Here is a 22,235-nt window from a genome sequence, read left to right on the forward strand (position 1 = left end):
GAGAGAGGTGAGGAGAAGAAAATCTTATAGAAAGAAAATGCAAGGCAAAGGGTACGAAAGGTAAGGTGAAATAAAAGGGATAGTAATAGGAATAAGAAAGGGATCGTAAGAGAAAACAAGGGAAAGGAAAAGAAAGAAAGAAAGAAAGATAAGTGGAAGGGCCAGCTTATGTTATGTCACATTTGTTAGAAAGTCTAGAACATTAGAGTATATACAGTGAAAAGGAAGAGTCAACAGCAATAAATGCAGGACTCAAGTTCATGTTGGGTACGTTGTGTATAAGAGCTGATTCAACAAGACGGCGTCTGTGTAGAGTAGAGGCAGGAAAGATTATTTTGGAGGGAAACCAATCAACAGCATGATTAGAATCCCTAACATGACAGAAGAGAGCATTGTTTGTGCCTGCAGACTTAACATTGTTGTTACATAATTTGCAACAATATGTCCAGCATAAGAAGAGTAAAGAGGGTAAATGACAGCTACATTATGTTCTAAACATTATGATTTATGTAAATGAAAGATTCCTATAAGGCAGCAATTATTTAGTACATGGGAGTATGGGAGAAGCATCAACCCTTAGATTTCAACTTCCGTCAGTTGATGTATAAGGGTCCACCCGATTGTGGTTTCAACGATAATAGATGTGTTTCCACAAAATATACTTATGAGAATAACCCAACTACTCACCTGTGAAACGAAATTAACAACGTTTTTGTCCATACTGGGCCCTTATCAAGATGTGACAAAGAAGAGTGGGAAGGAGCCAATATGAGGCAAGAGGGGAGATAAGGAGAGAAGAGTGATGATGTGAGTGGAGAAGTAAGGCATGAATTTGAGCTAACATATAAATCTGAGCTAAGGTTTACCCTGCCATAGTCAATTGGTGATCACGAATTTAAAATATTGTTATACAATCAAAGCAAATTTTAAGTGACATGCAAAACAAAATATTTTTTTGTATTACGTTTTTCAGCCACTACTTCATCCTGCTTGCGTCTCAGGAGGTGGCGAGCGTAGTCGGTCTGTAGTCGGTTGAGCCAGGTGTTGTAACTGTAGCAAATGAACATCGTGGTCACCTGTTGGTCAACAACATCCAATTAAGAACACTAAACAATGTAACTAATTTATCAAGATTGTAACTGTCTTAGATAAATTAATTTTACAGATCAATTCCTAGAGGGCTGTAACAGAACCCATGGGCACCACACAAGAAACAAATATCTTTTGATATTCCAAAGTAAAAATGCTCTGCAAATTAAGGGTCTCAAAATGTGGAATGACCTCCAAAATCACATCAAAGACTGTTCTTCTCTCAACCAATTTATATGAGAAACTAAGAAGAACCTTCAGAAAGACATAGCTGCTTTTGGAGAAAGTTCAACACCGGGAAACAGAAATCATTCCAGGAACTAAGTCGGCTTTCATACCAGGAATGGTTGAGGGCCACAGGATTAACAACACTGGAAACCAGGCATGATAGGGCTGATCTCATTGAAACTTTTAAAATACTGAATAATTTGGAAGATATTGACCCAGACAACTTCAAAAGGTCAGATGTAGCACAGACAAGGAACAACGGTTTCGAGCTCAACAAGCCATAATGTAGGACAGAAAAAAATGTTTTCTCACCCACACTGTTTTAAGCCCACGTAACCGTCTACCCGCCGAAGTCGTAGCGACCTGTTACCACCCACGGAATGAGTATGAGGTCCACTACCACTACGGGATCGGTATGGGGTACACCACCACCCACGAGAGGGGGGGGGGGGGAGGTATTGGGTGCATAATAAAAGTTAAGGCGGTTAGTGTTGTTGATACAGATGTGTTCAAATCATGAGAGTTTGTGGAAGTAAATCCTGCAAAATCAATTTGTGAAGAAAACTGGGGATTATTAGGGCAAGAAGAGTTTAAATTAAATATAAATGATTTAATAACTTGAGATGTACACAGGAGAGTAATTAAGATAACGAAAGAGATAAGAAGCCAGTATGTGTACGTATCATTGTCTGTTGCAGAATATAGAAGAGACCCTTGAGACCAAACAGGATTCCATAGTGAAAAGAAGACAAGATGTAGGAGAGTAGGCCTATCATGATGGATTCTTTGAAAAAGAGGAGTGACAAGTTGATAAATGTGCATAGTGAGAAGTAACACTAAACTACTTGCAGAAAAGGAAATGTGTAATGAGATATGCAATGTGTGGGTTGGATACGACTTAGTCCATCTATAAGACAGCACTGGGGGAATCATATATGATATTCAAATCGTAGTGTCGAGAACAGGAAATCCGTTAGGTTTATCGAGGTCTCCCATAGGCCACCAACTAATCTTCTCTAGGATGCAACCCACAACAGTTGTCTTTCTCCCAGGTACTTATTTATCTCTTAGTGGGAATCGAACCCGGGACCATTCTACTGTGAGCTTAATATGGAAAGCACATATAAAGACGTTAGTACCTGCCATGAATGTGTTCAACTGCGGTACTCTAATTCATGAATGTTAAAGTAGATCCAATGCTAACGAGCATAAGAATACTGAACTATCTAACTACTAGTCTGCATCAGTAAGGTCGGTGACCCCGCAGCAGCTTCTAAACACAAACACATCTGACAACAGCATTAAAACACTACAACAACTTCCATTAACTAAAGCAAACGTCAGTGCTAGAGTATCACTATTGCTTCCCAGCCAGCCATGAATGTCCCCAGACCTTCCCGCTCCAGGAAGAAAATAGCCGGCAATGAACAGGGTTGCAAGGGTAGGCAGCTTCACCGGTGGGGGCCAAGATATTGCATTATGCCTGCGGATAGGCAGGTTCTCTGCACTGTCCATGTCATATATGGCTTCCTCAAAGGCCTCCGCACTGTCCATGTCATATATGTAGCCTCAGGAACCTGTACATTAATTGATTGACAGTTGAGAGGCGGGACCAAAGAGCCAGGGCTAAACCCTCGCAAGCAAATTTAGGTTAGTAAATTAAGCAATTAGGTAAGTATATGTGGCTTCCTCAAAGGCCTCTGCACATTCCGTCTCGGTAGTAGAGTTGGGATCGTTTTCGACTCACAACCGGAAATCCCAGGCGGAACAGAAACGGTTGGGCAGGGATTCTTTCACCTAATGCACCTGTTCAGCTAGCAGTAAATTGGTACCCGGTAATTAAGTGTTGTGGAGGATGCATCCTCCACAACCAAGTGTTGGGGGGGGGGAATCTGATTATAAGGCTTTTTACATACACACACAGGCTTCCTGTCTCCAGACACAACGAATTATTATTTGTGGCTTCTTGACAGGAAGAGAGAAATACCGTCCAGTTGTAGTGTTGCTCGCCCAGCTGAAGAGGCACACAGACCACACACAACCTTCGCCACTCACACTTGTGATCAATAATATAATGAGAGCCTTCCGTTGAGGCTGTGACCGTTGAGTGCACATGGAGAAAGGGGGAAATGGAGAATAGACATATATTTAGATGGACGGACGGAGAAACAGACAGACGGACAGACAAAGCAACGCCGGGAACTTGCCCCGCCCCCCCCCCTCCATTTATAATATAAAAAAAATAAACCTTTATGTTCAAAAATAGACCCCCGTTGATTTCAAGCTTCAAATCTATATAGATAAAAATGGAAATGTTCGTTTGTTCAAAATCGCTAATCTCCAAAAGTACTTCATTGATTTCTTTGAAATTTTTACACAACGTTCCATTCACATCCGAGCTGTTTTTTATATACATACTATATAGATGTTACGTCTGTGATGGAAAACCCATGTTTTTTTATAACTGTGTTTTTCATGTGTTTTTCATGAGAGGGAAATCTTTAAAACCTCTTTATCGATTGCCTTGAAATTATGACAAATTGCAATCAAACAGGTGCGTGTTTTTATATACTTACTATATACATGCCTCACCTGTGACAGGAAACAACGAAATCTGTTGGATGTAAGAGCAACACACGCTCTAATCTCCGAAAGTTCTTCACTGCAACCCGTTCTCGCAAATTTAATAAGTCAATATTGACTTATTAAATATGTGCATAGGTGACATACTTAACATAATAGTTTCCCTTGAAAAGCTTCATAGAAAACACCGACCTTACCTAACCTACTTAGTATGTTAAGATAAGCATCTTATTGCTTCGTAATTACAATTATTACCTAACCTATAATAGGTATAGGTTAAGTAATAATTGTAATTACGAAGCAATAAGATGCTTATCTTAAGATACTAACAAGGTTAGGTAAGGTCGGTGTTTTCTATGAATCTTTTTAAGGGTATCTGTTATGTTTAGTATATCACCTATGCACGTAGTTAATAAGTCAATATTGACTTTACGAATTTGCGAGAACGGGTTGTTCACTGAGTGCTTTGAAATTTTGACATAAAGTTCCATTCGAATACATACGTGTTTTTATATACCTACTATATAGATGCCACTCCTGTGACAGGTAAAAACATGTTTTTTTTTTAAACAGCGTCATCTGTTGCACGTAAGAGCAACACATGCTATACTAAATATGTTACGATTTCATCAATGTTCCCGATTGCATTGATGAATTGAATTTTCATAGATTTCAATTTATTTTAATTTTGATTTAATTATTTTGTGTGACATTACGTTGAAATTGAGCAGTGTTGTTTACCATACCGTTCATTTTGTTAATATAAGTATAGATGCCACACCTGTGGCAGGTAAAAACATTTTTTTTAAGAAACATCGCCATCTGTTGCATGTAAGATCAACACAAGCTTTACTAAATATGTGACGTTTTCATTTCAATGGTTCTGATTGCATTGATAAATAAAATGTTAATTGATTTCGATTTATTTTCCTTTTAATTTAATTATTTTGTGTGACTTTGCATTGGAGTTGAGCTGTGTTGTTTACCATATCGTTCATTTCGTGAGTATAGTTTATTTTTCTATCAAATAACATCAGATAATTTGATGTTACCAATATTCTGATGGGAACATGAGATCATTAGGGAATGCATTGGACGAGGGAGTGGGGAATGGTGGGAAGGACGAGGGGACGGGAGTGGGGGATGGTGGGGAGAACAAAGAAACAGGGGAGAGGGTAATGTTGGGGAGGACGTGGGGGACTGGGGAATGGGGAATGGTTTGGAGGCCGAGAGGACGTTGGACAGGGAGATGGTAGGGAGTACAAAGGGATGGAGAAATGGTTGGGAGGACGAGGGAACGGGGGAGTGAGGAAAGGTTGGGAGGACGAGGGAATAGGGGAGAGGGGGGGGGGTGAGTGGTGGGGACAACTGAGACACAAGGGAAGGTTGATGTTGCTCAGCAACGCATGAGCCACAACAGCGTGGCCGGGTACAGCTAGTAATTAATAATATTTTATTTATTAAATATACAATTGACATATTAAATATTATTTTCTTGATGCTGCAGCAAATTTTCTATCACTGTCAACTAGGCTATATACTGCCTACATAAACTTCCACTAGAGCTTGTTTATGTAGTGATTTGTTCTAGCAAATTACACCCAGCACATGCCCAGACATTTATAAACAGAACTTCTAAGAAGCAAGTTGGAGAAGGAATACAACGTGGAATTTTTCAGCTCGTAGCCCGCGCCATGAATTTGGTGGAATGCTTAGTTCTCTTTTGTTTGGGCGGCATGAGCAATAGTACACCAAGAACTTCAACAAAATCTTGTAAATCTGAGGCAAAGTGAAATCGACACCAGTAATTCCATTTATCATCACACTATCTTGTAAGAGGAGCCACTCATCTATGGATCTTCCAATAAAATCAGCAGACTTCTAGATGTTACTACTGCTCGGCTTAGACTCGGCTACAAGTATCTCGGAGAATTCTCATTATCTGCTGATGTAGACTTGACCAAATGTAAACTGTGTCAACAAAATTATTCGCACACCCTCCGTCACTATGTGATGGAGTGTGAAAAGATAAGTGAATTCAGAGACAGTTCTATAACAAATGTCCCAAAGATGTGTATATATTTCAATCAAAATTATCTGCTGCCAGGAACTTAGCCAAGTATCCCCAGTTAACTAATTATAGGTAGTAATTAAGTGACTGTAACCTATCCACCGCTGCCCACTGGATGGGGGGCGGTGAGTAGGACAAACATATCAATTGTGACACCAGCTCTCCACGTATGTCAGTTGCTTAATTTAGAGACTGTACATGAGGTTGGTCTCGAGCTCATTGATGATGTGATGATGTGTATTGAATTTTGTAACTACATCAAAATTGAAACTTGTTTAGCTAAATGAATTGTGGGGTTCAGTCCCTGAGCCCATTATGTGCCTCTGTAACCCTTTCCACTACCGCCCACTAGATGGGTATGGGGTGCATAATAAATAAACTAAACTAAAACCGGGTGGGATGACAACACTCGCGTAGCCCAGGTATGGCGGGCCTAAACCGACTGTGGTCGAGGCATGGTGGGCCTAAACCAACTGTGGCCGAGGCATAAGGGGCCTAAACCGACTGTGGCCGAGGCATGGTGGGCCTAAACCAACTGTGGTCGAGGCATGGTGGGCCTAAACCGACTGTGGCCGAGGCATGGTGGGCCTAAACCAACTGTGGTCGAGGCATGGTGGGCCTAAACCGACTGTGGTCGAGGCATGGTGGGCCTAAACCAACTGTGGCCGAGGCATAAGGGGCCTAAACCGACTGTGGCCGAGGCATGGTGGGCCTAAACCAACTGTGGTCGAGGCATGGTGGGCCTAAACCGACTGTGGCCGAGGCATGGTGGGCCTAAACCAACTGTGGTCGAGGCATGGTGGGCCTAAACCGACTGTGGTCGAGGCATGGTGGGCCTAAACCGACTGTGGTCGAGGCATGGTGGGCCTAAACCGACTGTGGCCGAGGCATGGTGGGCCTAAACCAACTGTGGCCGAGGCATGGTGGGCCTAAACCGACTGTGGCCGAGGCATGGTGGGCCTAAACCAACTGTGGCCGAGGCATGGTGGGACTAAACCGACTGTGGCCGAGGCATGGTGGGCCTAAACCGACTGTGGCCGAGGCATGGTGGGCCTAAACCGACTGTGGCCGAGGCATAGTTGGCCTAAACCAACTGTGGCCGAGGCATGGTGGGCCTAAACCGACTGTGGCCGAGGCATGGTGGGCCTAAACCAACTGTGGTCGAGGCATGGTGGGCCTAAACCGACTGTGGCCGAGGCATGGTGGGCCTAAACCCACTGTGGTCGAGGCATAGTTGGCCTAAACCAACTGTGGCCGAGGCATAGTTGGCCTAAACCAACTGTGGTCGAGGCATAGTTGGCCTAAACCAACTGTGGCCGAGGCATGGTGGGCCTAAACCAACTGTGGCCGAGGCATGGTGGGCCTAAACCAACTGTGGCCGAGGCATGGTGGGCCTAAACCAACTGTGGCCGAGGCATGGTGGGCCTAAACCAACTGTGGCCGAGGCATAAGGGGCTTAAACCAACTGTGGCCGAGGCATGGTGGGCCTAAACCAACTGTGGCCGAGGCATAAGGGGCTTAAACCAACTGTGGTCGAGGCATGGTGGGCCTAAACCAACTGTGGCCGAGGCATGGTGGGCCTAAACTAACTGTGGCCGAGGCATAAGGGGCCTAAACCGACTGTGGTCGAGGCATGGTGGGCCTAAACCAACTGTGGCCGAGGCATAAGGGGCCTAAACCGACTGTGGTCGAGGCATGGTGGGCCTAAACCGACTGTGGCCGAGGCATGGTGGGCCTAAACCAACTGTGGCCGAGGCATGGTGGGCCTAAACCAACTGTGGCCGAGGCATGGTGGGCCTAAACCCACTGTGGCCGAGGCATAAGGGGCCTAAACCAACTGTGGTCGAGGCATGGTGGGCCTAAACCAACTGTGGCCGAGGCATGGTGGGCCTAAACTAACTGTGGCCGAGGCATGGTGGGCTTAAACCAACTGTGGTCGAGGCATGGTGGACCTAAACCAACTGTGGCCGAGGCATAGTATGCCTAAACCAACTGTGGTCGAGGCATAAGGGGCTTAAATTAACTGTGGCCGAGGCATGGTGGGCCTAAACTGACTCTGGCCGAGGCATAAGGGGCCTAAACCAGCTGTGGCCGAGGCATGGTGGGCCTAAACCAACTGTTGCCGAGGCATAAGGGACCTAAACCAGCTGTGGCCGAGGCATGGTGGGCCTAAACCGACCGTGGCCGAGGCATGGTGGGACTAAACCGACCGTGGCCGAGGCATGGTGGGACTAAACCGACTGTGGCCGAGGCATGGTGGGCCTAAACCGACCGTGGCCGAGGCATGGTGGGACTAAACCGACTGTGGCCGAGGCATGGTGGGTCTAAACCGACCGTGGCCGAGGCATGGTGGGACTAAACCGACCGTGGCCGAGGCATGGTGAGCCAAACCGACCGTGGCCGAGGCATGGTGGGCCTAAACCGACCGTGGCCGAGGCATGGTGGGACTAAACCGACCGTGGCCGAGGCATGGTGGGACTAAACCGACTGTGGCCGAGGCATGGTGGGTCTAAACCGACCGTGGCCGAGGCATGGTGAGCCAAACCGACCGTGGCCAAGGCATTGTGGGCCTAAACCGACTATGGCCGAGGCATATAGGGCTTAAACTAACTGTGGCCGCGGAATACGGGTCCTAAACCGACTGTGGCCGAGGCATGGTGAGCCTAAAGTGACTGTGGCCAAGGCATACGGGGCCTAAACTGACTGTGGCCGAGGCATGGTGAGCCTAAACTGACTGTGGCCGAGGCATGGTGAGCCTAAACTGACTGTGGCCGAAGCACAGTGGACCTAAACTGACTGTGGCCGAGGCACAGTGGACCTAAATTGACTGTGGCCGAGGCATAGTGGACCTAAACTGACTGTGGCCGAGGCATAGTGGACCTAAACTGACTGTGGCCGAGGCACAGTGGACCTAAACTGACTGTGGCCGAGGCATAGTGGACCTAAACTGAGTGTGGCCGAGGCATGGTGGGCCTAAACTGACTGTGGCCGAGGCACAGTGGACCTAAACTGACTGTGGCCGAGGCATAGTGGACCTAAACTGACTGTGGCCGAGGCACAGTGGACCTAAACTGACTGTGGCCGAGGCATGGTGGGCCTAAACTGACTGTGGCCGAGGCATGGTGGGCCTAAACTGACTGTGGCCGAGGCACAGTGGACCTAAATTGACTGTGGCCGAGGCATAGTGGACCTAAACTGACTGTGGCCGAGGCATAGTGGACCTAAACTGACTGTGGCCGAGGCACAGTGGACCTAAACTGACTGTGGCCGAGGCATAGTGGACCTAAACTGACTGTGGCCGAGGCATGGTGGGCCTAAACTGACTGTGGCCGAGGCACAGTGGACCTAAACTGACTGTGGCCGAGGCATGGTGGGCCTAAACTGACTGTGGCCGAGGCATGGTGGGCCTAAACTGTCTGTGGCCGAGGCACAGTGGACCTACACTGACTGTGGCCTAGGCATAGTGGACCTAAACTGACTGTGGCCGAGGCATGGTGGGCCTAAACTGACTGTGGCCGAGGCATGGGGGAGGGACTTAAACTACACTGTTTTACCAATATACATCAACATTCAAATTGTAAAATAAATGTTATTAAATTAATTATAAAAATGTAAGTTTGATTTCCTCTGCTGTACACCTGTTCATTCCATCCATTATTGTAACGATTTGTATTGGTGGTCAGGAATAGTTTGAGGTAAACTGTGGTGAGGTGAGTACTGAGCAACCAAGACGGCTTCCTATTGTTTACATTAATACCATCTAATATATTTAACTAAACCTGCTGGACTATGGAGAGACTGTTGCATAAAAGATAAGCATCTTAGCGAAGAAGACTGTCTCAATTTGATTTATTATATATATTTTATATAAATATTAACAATTTATATAATTTATACAAATTGTTCTAGCCACTTGTATACAAACATGAGGTTTATATTTGATTTATTATATATATTTTACATAAATAATAACAATTTATATATTTTATATAAAAAATAACAATTTATATGTTTTATATAAATAATACCAATTTATATATTCATATAAATAATACCAATTTATATATTTTATATAAAAAATAACAATTTATATGTTTTTATATATATAATACCAATTTATATATTTATATATATAACAACAATTTATATATGTTATATAAACTGTTCTAGCCACTTTTATATAAACAGGAGGTCACGTTACCCAGCCAACTTGCACCTTACTGCTTCCTTGCAAGCACACACACACACACACACACACACACACACACACACACACACACCACACACACACACACACACACACTCTGATACACACACAAGAGCGTGGTGGAGGCTGACTCCATACACAGTTTCAAGTGTAGATATGATAGAGTCCAATAGGCTCAGGAACCTGTACACCAGTTGATTGACAATTGAGAGGTGCGACCAAAGAGCCAGAGCTCAACCCCCACAAGCACAAATAGGTGAATACAAATAGGTGAATACTGATGGGGAACACACTCCCACCATCCGCAGAACGCTCACAAAGGAGGCGATATGAGAAGGGACAGAAGAAAGTGAGCGTCGAGGCAATGTACACTAGCATAGATAGAATTACAAATAAAGCAAATGAACTTGGAGAATGGGTTACTAGAAGAAAACCCAGACATAATAGCATTCACAGAAACAAAGCTAACGAGAAACCATAACAAATGCAGTGTGTTCCCACAAAACTATTGTGTTCTGTGAAAAATGAGAGAAGGAAGAGGAGGTGGTGGTGTAGCTATGCTGGTAAGAAATGGCTGGAGTTTTCAGGAGATGGTTATTCAGGGCTGTGAAGGTTTCAGTGACTACATAACAGGTACTATAGCAACTGGAGCACAAACAATTATAGTCGTAAGTCATATACAACGCCCCACCAAATGACAGAAGACCCAGACACGAATATGACAGAAACAACAATGACACCATTAACATAATAGAGAGAGCAGCTTCTGTCGCTAGCAGGAATGGATCTGGACTACTAATCATGAGAGACTTCAACCACAGGAAGATAGATTGGGAGAACAGAGACCCACATGGAGGACCAGATACATAGAGTGCTAAGTTGCTAGACGTGGCAACAAGAAACTTTCTAAGCCAGCACATCAAGGGACCAACAAGAATGAGAGGGGAAGATGAACCAGCAATGCTTGATCTGATATTTACCCTAAATGAGTGGGATATAAGGGAAGTTAGGTTGGAAGCACCCTTGGGAATGAGTGATCACAGTGTATTGATCTTTGAGTACCTGGTAGAGCTAGGATTTATCTTCCCCCAGAAAGAACTAGGAAACAAAAGGCTGGCATACCTGAAAGGGAAATTATGAGATGAGAAGTTTCCTAAGGGATATATATACCATGGGACACAGACCTCAGAGCTAAGTCTGTACAAGACATGATGAACTATGTCACCCAAAAGTGTCAGAGGACAGTAAACAGGTTCATCCCTGCCCAAAAAGAAAAATCCGAGTAGCAAAAGTAGAATCCTTGGTTTATTAGGGCATGTAAGGAAGCAGAGGAATTGAACAAAAGGGCGTGGAAGGAATTTCCGAAATAAGCAGAACACCAGAAAGCAGAGAGAGATACCAGAGAACCAGGAATGAGTATGTTAGTGTGAGAAGAGAAGCCGAGATATATTATGAAAATGATATAGCAAGCAAAGCCAATATCGAACCAAAGCCACATCAGGAGGAAAACAACAGTGAAAGAACATGTACTGAAGCTTAGAACAGGCGAGGACAGGTATACAGAGAATGATAAAGAGGTGTGTGAAGAACTCAACAAGAGGTTCCAGGAGGTCTTCACAATAGATCAAGGTGAGGTCACTGCGCTAGGAGAGGGGGCAGTAAACCAGGTAGCCTTGGAAGGGTTCAAAATTACAAGAGATGAGGTCAAGGGACATCTGGTGGATCTGGACGTGAGAATGGCTGTCAGTCCTGGAAGGTATCTCACCATGGGTATTGAAAAAGTGTGCAGAAGCACTTTGCTTGCCTCTCTCCATAGTGTATAGTAGGTCACTGGCGATGAGAGACCTTCCAGAAATACAGAAGACGGCAAATGTAGTCCCAATATACAAAAAAGGGTGACAGACAAGAGGCACTGATCTACAAGCCAGTGTCTTTAAATTGTATACCATGCAAAGTGCTGGAAAAGATCGTGAGAAAAAACCTAGTAACACATTTGGAAAGAAGGGACTTTGTGACAACCCATCAACATGGATTCAGGGAGGGTAAATCTTGCCTTACAGGCTTAATAAAATTCTACTATCAGGTGACAACGATTAAGCAAGAAAGAGAAGGATGGGTGGACTGCATTTTCATGGACTATCGGAAAGCCTTTGACACAGTACCCCATAGGAGGCTGATGCATAAGCTGAAGAAACAGGCAGGAGTTACTGGTAGGGTGGTCTAGTGGATAAGGGAGTACCTAAGCAATAGGAAGCAGAAAGTTACAGTGAGGGGTGAGACCTCAGATTGGTGTGAAGTTATCAGTAGAGTCCCACAGGGCTCTGTGCTCGGACATATCCTGTTTCATATATATATAAATGATCTCCCAGAGGGAATAGACTCATTCCTCTCAATGTTTGCTAACAACGCCAAAACTATGAGAAGGATTAAGACAGAGGAGGACTGCTTGAGGCTTCAAGAAGACATAGACAAACTGAAGAAATGGTAGAACAAATGGTTGTTAGAGTTTAACCCAAGCAAATGTAATGTAATGAAGATAGGTGTAGGGAGCAGGAGGCCAGATACAAGGAATCATTAGGGAGATGAAATTCTTCAAGAGTCAGAGAGAGAGAGAAAGACTTGGGGTTGATATCGTGCCAGACCTGTCCCCTGAAGCCCATATCAAGGTAGGAATGTCTGGGGTGGTAAGGCTTGGGTAAGTAGGTCTGGAGTAGGAAGGGCATACTGGGTCTGAAAATTAAGTAGGGTCTGAGAGGCATAGGGGGGATTGAGAGGTAGCGTGAGGCTGAGAGTCAGATAGGGGTTTAGAGATAGGGGGGAGAAGGATAGAGGAGATGGGGGTTAGAGCGGGAGGATGGAGCATGGATAGTGAGAGTGGGAGAGAGGTTGTATTAGTCAGGGGGAACTCAGGGGTAGGTGTGGGCATTGGGGAAGAAGGGGGAAAGATGGAAATGGAAGAAGAAGTGGGGTGGGGGTCCTCCCATCCCCCACGGAAGGTCCATGTGACCCCCCTCGCAAGGGGAGGGGGGGTCACATGGAAGAAGGGGGCAGAGGAGGGGTGAGGGCTCTTGACTACCAAGTTTACTATTATATTATTGAATGAAATGTATTAGTGACTTATGATATTATATAAACCTTGCACAATGTTGAAGACTTCAATAGAGGCACTCACCAGACACCAGTCAGCCTCACGACAAGCACTCTAGTGTGTGTGAGTGTGGGGGTCGGGGGGTCGGGAGGAAGGGGAGATGCGTGCACTTCAGCAACAGTCAAAGCAGACACGGACATCATATCTGCCACAGGCTGGGATGCCTAGTCTTGCCATATACATATTTCCTTCTTAGTATAAACCTCCGCCAGACCTTCAACAGCTCCTCCATGTTGTAGGTTTACACACCGCCTTCCTCCACCCACCGTCCGCGCCCGGGGGGAGGGGGGGGGGGTAAACGACCAATGGTTGAAGATGATTATCAGAGCACCAAACTTTGCTAACGTGCAGGTGGTAGAGAACTGAGGGACCAGGATTGTGAGACAAGCACTAGGTAGGCACAATATCCGAATCAATGCTATCAATGCCAATTCAACCCTGAATCAACGCTGATGACTGATTCAGGGTTGAATCAACGTCAGCAGCGTTCGGCGTAGCTCTAGGATATTATACCCGCTGGGCATTGGATATCTCTGTGAGCAAATGACGTTTACTGTGACAATGAGTCTGAGTTGATTCTATGTTGTTTAACGTTGATCTTGCGCTAATATGATGTTGATTTAACGTTGATCTTGCGCTAATATGATGTTGATTTAACGTTGATCTTGCGCTAATATGATCTTGATTTAACGTTGATCTTGCGATAATATGATGTTGATTTAATGCTGATCCTACGTTTGTGTAACATTGACTTAACGTTGATTTAACGTTGATGTAACATTGATATAACGTTGATTTAACGTTGATCCTACGTTGATGTAACATTAATATAACGTTGATCCTATGTTGATGTAACGTTAATATAATATTGATTTAATGTTGATCCTACGTTGATCTAACATTGATATAACGTTGATTTAACGTTGATCCTACGTTGATGTAACATTGATATAATGGTGATCTTACGTTGACGTAACATTGATATAACGTTGATCCTACGTTGGTGTAACGTTGATATAATGTTGATTTAACGTTAACTTCACTAATTTAACGTTAATTTAACATTATATCACTGATATAATGTTGATCCTGCGTTGATGTAATGTTACCAGAGCATGTTTTTTCCAGCTGGGGTTACTAAACACGTGTATGATGCAAGGCGGCAGGTGGTAAATGTCCGTGGCCACAGCTGGAATGTGACGACGCTGGCCAGGACGGCGGGGTGGCAGGTCATGTCACAGACAGATGTCGCTGGCTAGGACGGCGGGGTGACAGGTCATGCCACAGACAGATGTCGCTGGCTAGGACGGCGGGGTGACAGGTCATGTCACAGACAGATGTCGCTGGCCAGGACGGCGGGGTGGCAAGTCATGTCACAGACAGTTGTCGCTGGCTAGGACGGCGGGGTGACAGGTCATGCCACAGACAGATGTCGCTGGCTAGGACGGCGGGGTGACATTTCATGCCACAGACAGATGTCGCTGGCTAGGACGGCGGGGTGACATTTCATGCCACAGACAGATTGTCGCTGGCTAGGACGGCGGGGTGACATTTCATGCCACAGACAGATGTCGCTGGCTAGGACGGCGGGGTGACATTTCATGCCACAGACAGACGTCGCTGGCTAGGACGGTGGGGTGAAAGGTCATGTCACAGACAGATGTCGCTGGCTAGGACGGCGGGGTGGCAGGTCATGTCACAGACAGATGTCGCTGGCTAGGACGGCGGGGTGACAGGTCATGTCACAGACAGATGTCGCTGGCCAGGACGGCGGGGTGGCAAGTCATGTCACAGACAGATGTCGCTGGCTAGGACGGCGGGGTGACAGGTCATGCCACAGACAGATGTCGCTGGCTAGGACGGCGGGGTGACATTTCATGTCACAGACAGATGTCGCTGGCTAGGACGGCGGGGTGACATTTCATGCCACAGACAGATGTCGCTGGCTAGGACGGCGGGGTGACATTTCATGCCACAGACAGATGTCGCTGGCTAGGACGGCGGGGTGACATTTCATGCCACAGACAGATGTCGCTGGCTAGGACGGCGGGGTGACAGGTCATGCCACAGACAGATGTCGCTGGCTAGGACGGCGGGGTGACAGGTCATGCCACAGACAGATGTCGCTGGATAGGACGGCGGGGTGACATTTCATGCCACAGACAGATGTCGCTGGCTAGGACGGCGGGGTGACAGGTCATGCCACAGACAGATGTCGCTGGCTAGGACGGCGGGGCCAACATGACACACGAGGGAGAAAGTTACCCACAGGTTCATCTACAAGGGTTTAAGGCTCCAAACACGCGCCAAATGTTGTGGCAGAAGCCAGTGTAACTGGTGTCAAACACTGTACACTGACCAACAGTATAATCTGCCTGGAACTGTCCATCAGTATAATCTGCCTGGAACTGTCCATCAGTATAATTTGCATGGAATTATCCAACAGTATAACCTATAGGCTTTGCCAATATCCTGCAACACATGGAGGATCATGTGGCACAGTAGTCTACGTCCTCAATTCACAACCGAGAGACGCGAGTTCACTCCTGGACAAGACGGATACGGTTGGGCACGTTTCATTTCTCCTGATGCCACGGTTCCACCTTTCAGTAAATATGTGCCATAGAGCTAGGTAACTGTTGTGGGTTGCATCTTGGGGAAAGTCAGTAGTTGAATGAAGGGGACCTAGATAAGTCTTAGTGCAGGCTTCCTGTCCCCAACAACGGGAATTATATGTTATGGGTATAAGAACATGAGAAATAAGGAAACCGCAGAAGGTCTATTGACCCATAAGTGGCAGCTACTATTTATATCCACCCAAAATCATCCATATGTCTAACCTACGCTTGAAACAATCCAGCGATCCCACGCCTTTTATGTTACTCGGTAATCTGTTCCACAGATCAACAACCCTGTTTGCAAAACCAGTATTTACCCAGGTCTTTCCTGAATGTAAACATATTCAATTTATATACATTATAATACAGACAAGGTACATTCGTCTGCATACATTATCTCTTATTCTATATTATATAATGTTTAGTATATATATATATATATATATATATATATATATATATATATATATATATATATATATATATATATATATATATATGTATATATATATATATATATATATATATATATATATATATATATATATATATATATATATATATATATATATATATATATATATATATAGGCATTATATATGGTGTCTGACATAGGGAGGGTCTGGTCTACCCCACTACCACGCTCACCAGGGGCTCACGGTGTATAATACACATAACAGTACTTTATCATTCAACAGGTTTCCTTGGTGGAGCCGCTGCCTGTAGCCAGGTTAGTCTCACGACCGCCTGATCAACTAGGGTTGTTGTTGTGTCCTCCTCGAGTACTCCTACGGTCACCACAAGGGTTGTGGTCGGGCAGGTGTACAACCTTCCAGATGATGAGTCACAATAACGAGGCTCAAGATATACAAACCTGTAAACGTCTGTACACGTGGGCTGGGCGGTAGACCGACGGTCTCGCTTCATGCAGGTCGGCGTTCAATCCCCGACCGTCCAAGTGGTTAGGCACCATTCCTTTCCCCCCGTCCCATCCCAAATCCTGACCCCTTCCCAGTGTTATATAGTCGTAATGGTTTGGCGCTTTCCCCTGATAGTTCCCTTCCCTTCCCTTGAACACTTGTGCCTCTCCACAGTGTAATTCCTGTGGTGTGATATATTTATGAGCACATCTTTGGAGCAGGGCAGTGGAATCGAACCTGATCCTGCTTTTAATCACGCCGTAGTAAAATGGGTAAGGCATGGGGGTGACTCACGACGCGGGTTCGATCCCATTGCTCTGTTCCAAAGATTGTCTTACTTCTACCCGCAATATTTCCGTTCTAACGTGAAGAATGGATGATATGTCACTATAGTGAAGAGCTGTGGAGGAAATGTGTGGAGGTGAGGTGGTCTGGGCGAGGGGTGCACGACACACCAAGACTCGTCTGGCAGAAATGGCGGAAAGTCTCACACAGCCAATACTTAGGAGAACCCCAACCGACCAGGGATCACACCCCGAGGTGTGTGTTTGGTACACTAGTGACTTGGGAGTAACGCCTGACTACACACACTAATATACACGCTTACGAAGCCTTGCATCGCGCTACTACACACACACACACACACACACACACACACACACACACACACACACACACACACACACACACACACACACACACACACACACACACACACACACACACACACACACACACACACACACACACACACACACACACACACACACACACACACACATACACACACACACACACACACACACACACACACACTGGGGGGCCTCGTAGCCTGGTGGATAGCGCGCAGGATTCGTAATTCTGGGGCGCGGGTTCGATTCCCACACGAGGCAGAAACAAATGGGCAAAGTTTCTTTCACCCTGAATGCCCCTGTTACCTAGCAGTAAATAGGTACCTGGGAGTTAGTCAGCTGTCACGGGCTGCTTCCTGGGGGGGGGTGTGTGTGTGTGTGTGTGTGGTGTGGAAAAAAAAAGTAGTTAGTAAACAGTTGATTGACAGTTGAGAGGCGGGCCGAAAGAGCAAAGCTCAACCCCCGTAAAAACACAACTAGTAAACACACACACACACACACACACACACACACACACACACACACACACACACACACACACACACACACACACAGGCTGGAGTGAAAGGGAAGGTACTCCGGTGGATAGAGGAGTACCTAAGCAACAGGAGACAACGAGTCTGTGTGAGGGGTTAGGTCTCAGATTGGCAAGACGTCACAAGTGGAGTCCCGCAGGGGTCAGTCCTTGGACCTATACTGTTTCTGGTATATGTAAATGATCTCCCAGAGGGTATAGATTCGTTCCTCTTAATGTTTGCCGACGATGCAAAAATTATGAGGAGGATTGAAACAGGATGATAGTAGGAAGCTACAAGATGACCTGGATAGACTGAGTGAATGGTCCAACAAATGGCTGTTGAAGTTCAACCCGAGTAAATGCAAAGTAATGAAACTAGGCAGTGGAAACAGGAGGCCAGGCACAGGATACAGAATAGGAGATGAAGTACTTAATGAAACAGACAGAGAGAAAGATCTAGGAGTTGATATCACACCAAACCTGTCTCCTGAAGCCCACATAAAGAGAATAACGTCTGCGGCATATGCGAGGCTGGCTAACATCGGAACGGCGTTCAGGAACCTGTGTAAGGAATCATTCAGAATATTGTACACCACATATGTAAGACCAATCCTGGAGTATGCGGACCCAGCATGGAGCCCGTACCTTGTCAAGCACAAGACGAAGCAGGAAAAAGTCCAAAGGTATGCTATTAGACTAGTCCCAGAACTAAGAGGCATGAGTTATGAGGAAAGGCTGCGGGAAATGCACCTTACGACACTGGAAGACAGAAGAGTAAGGGGGGACATGATCACAACCTACAAAATCCTCAGGGGAATCGACCGGGTAAACAAGGATGAACTATTCAACACTGGTGGGACGCGAACAAGGGGACACAGGTGGAAGCTGAGTACCCAAATGAGCCACAGAGACGTTAGAAAGAACTTTTTCAGTGTCAGAGTAGTTAGTAAATGGAATGCACTAGGAAGTGATGTGGTGGAGGCTGACTCCATACACAGCTTCAAATGTAGATATGATAGAGCCCAGTAGGCTCAGGAATCTGTACACCAGTTGATTGACGGTTGAGAGGCGGGACCAAAGAGCCAAAGCTCTTTGGCCCCCGCAAGCACAATTAGGTGAGTACAATTAGGTGAGTACACACACACACACACACACACACACACTCACACACACACACACACACACACACACACTCACACACACACACACACACACACACACACACACACACACACTCACACACACACACACACACACACACACACTCACACACACACACACACACACACACACACACACACACACACACACACACACACACACACACACACACACACACACACACACACACACACACACACACACACACACACACACACACACACACACACACACACACACACACACACACACACACACACACACACACACACACACACACACACACACACACACACACACACACACACACACACACACACACACACACACACACACACACACACACACACACACACACACACACACACACACACACACACACACACACACACACACACACACACACACACACACACACACACACACACACACACACACACACACACACACACACACACACACACACACACACACACACACACACACACACACACACACACACACACACACACACACACACACACACACACACACACACACACACACACACACACACACACACACACACACACACACACACACACACACACACACACACACACACACACACACACACACACACACACACACACACACACACACACACACACACACACACACACACACACACACACACACACACACACACACACACACACACACACACACACACACACACACACACACACACACACACACACACACACACACACACACACACACACACACACACACACACACACACACACACACACACACACACACACACACACACACACACACACACACACACACACACACACACACACACACACACACACACACACACACACACACACACACACACACACACACACACACACACACACACACACACACACACACACACACACACACACACACACACACACACACACACACACACACACACACACACACACACACACACACACACACACACACACACACACACACACACACACACACACACACACACACACACACACACACACACACACACACACACACACACACACACACACACACACACACACACACACACACACACACACACACACACACACACACACACACACACACACACACACACACACACACACACACACACACACACACACACACACACACACACACACACACACACACACACACACACACACACACACACACACACACACACACACACACACACACACACACACACACACACACACACACACACACACACACACACACACACACACACACACACACACACACACACACACACACACACACACACACACACACCACACACACACACCACACACACACACACACACACACACACACACACACACACACACACACACACACACACACACACACACACACACACACACACACACACACACACACACACACACACACACACACACACACACACACACACACACACACACACACACACACACACACACACACACACACACACACACACACACACACACACACACACACACACACACACACACACACACACACACACACACACACACACACACACACACACACACACACACACACACACACACACACACACACACACACACACACACACACACACACACACACACACACACACACACACACACACACACACACACACACACACACACACACACACACACACACACACACACACACACACACACACACACACACACACACACACACACACACACACACACACACACACACACACACACACACACACACACACACACACACACACACACACACACACACACACACACACACACATACACAGCTGGAGTTGCAGGCAGAAGTGGAAGGGAAGGTACTCCATTGAATAAGGGAGTACCTAAGTAAAAGAAGGCAGCGAGTCACTGTGAGGGGTGAGGTATCATATTGGCGAGACGTCACCAGTGGGGCACCGCAGGGTTCAGTCCTTGGACCCATACTGTTTCTTATATATGTAAATGATCTTCCAGATGGTATAAAATCATTCCTCTCATTGTTTGCTGATGATGCAAAAATTATGAGGAGGATTAAGACGGAAGAAGACAGAATGAGATTACAAGATGGCCTAGACAGACTGCATGAATGGTCCAACAAATGGCTACTAAAGTTCAACCCGAGTAAATGTAAGGTAATGAAACTAGGCAGTGGAAACAGGAGGTCAGACACAGGATACAGAATGGGAGATGAAGTCCTTCATGAAACGGACAGAAAGAAGGATCTAGGAGTTGATATCACACTAAACCTGTCTCCTGAAGCCCACATCAAAAGAATAACATCTGCGGCGTACGCGAGACTGGCTAACATCAGAACTGCCTTCAGGAACCTGTGTAAGGAATCATTCAGAACCTTGTTTACCACTTATGTAAGACCAATACTGGAGTATGCGGCCCCAGCATGGAGCCCGTACCTTGTCAAGCAAAAGGCGAAGCTTGAAAAAGTTCAGAGATATGCCATTAGGCTAGTCCCAGGAAGGGTTGTGAGGGTGGGCGTGACATGGGTGTGGCCTAGGGAGGGTGGTGAAGGTGGGCGTGTCATGGGTGTGGCCCAGGGAGGGTGGGTAAGGGTGGGTGTGGCCCAGGGAGGGTGGTGAGGGTGGGCGTGATATGGGTGTGACCCAGGGAGGGTGGGTGAGGGTAGGTGTGACATGGGTGTGACCCAGGGAGGGTGGTGAGGGTGGGTGAGGGTGGGCGTGTCATGGGTGTGGCCCAGGGAGGGTGGTGAGGAGGGGCGTGACATGGGTGTGGCCCAGGGAGGGTGGGTGTGACCCAGGGAGGGTGGTGAGGGTGGGCGTGATATGGGTGTGACCCAGGGAGGGTGGGTGAGGGTGGGTGTGGCCCAGGGAGGGTGGTGAGGGTGGGCGTGACATGGGTGTGGCCCAGGGAGGGTGGTGAGGGTGGGCGTGACATGGGTGTGGCCCAGGGAGGGTGGGTGAGGGTGGGTGTGGCCCAGGGAGGGTGATGAGGAGGGGCGTGACATG

At 46.5% G+C, this 22,235-nt stretch overlaps 1 pseudogene; it reads right to left on the bottom strand.

Annotated features, from left to right (window-relative positions):
* The window catches only part of LOC123762365 (hemocyte protein-glutamine gamma-glutamyltransferase-like), a 12,695-nt pseudogene extending 11,628 nt beyond the window's left edge, over positions 1 to 1,067 (bottom strand).
* Between the last annotated feature and the right edge of the window lie 21,168 nt (positions 1,068 to 22,235).

This window comes from Procambarus clarkii, chromosome 2, assembly GCF_040958095.1.
Source record: "Procambarus clarkii isolate CNS0578487 chromosome 2, FALCON_Pclarkii_2.0, whole genome shotgun sequence".
Taxonomy (NCBI): Eukaryota; Metazoa; Arthropoda; class Malacostraca; order Decapoda; family Cambaridae; genus Procambarus; species Procambarus clarkii.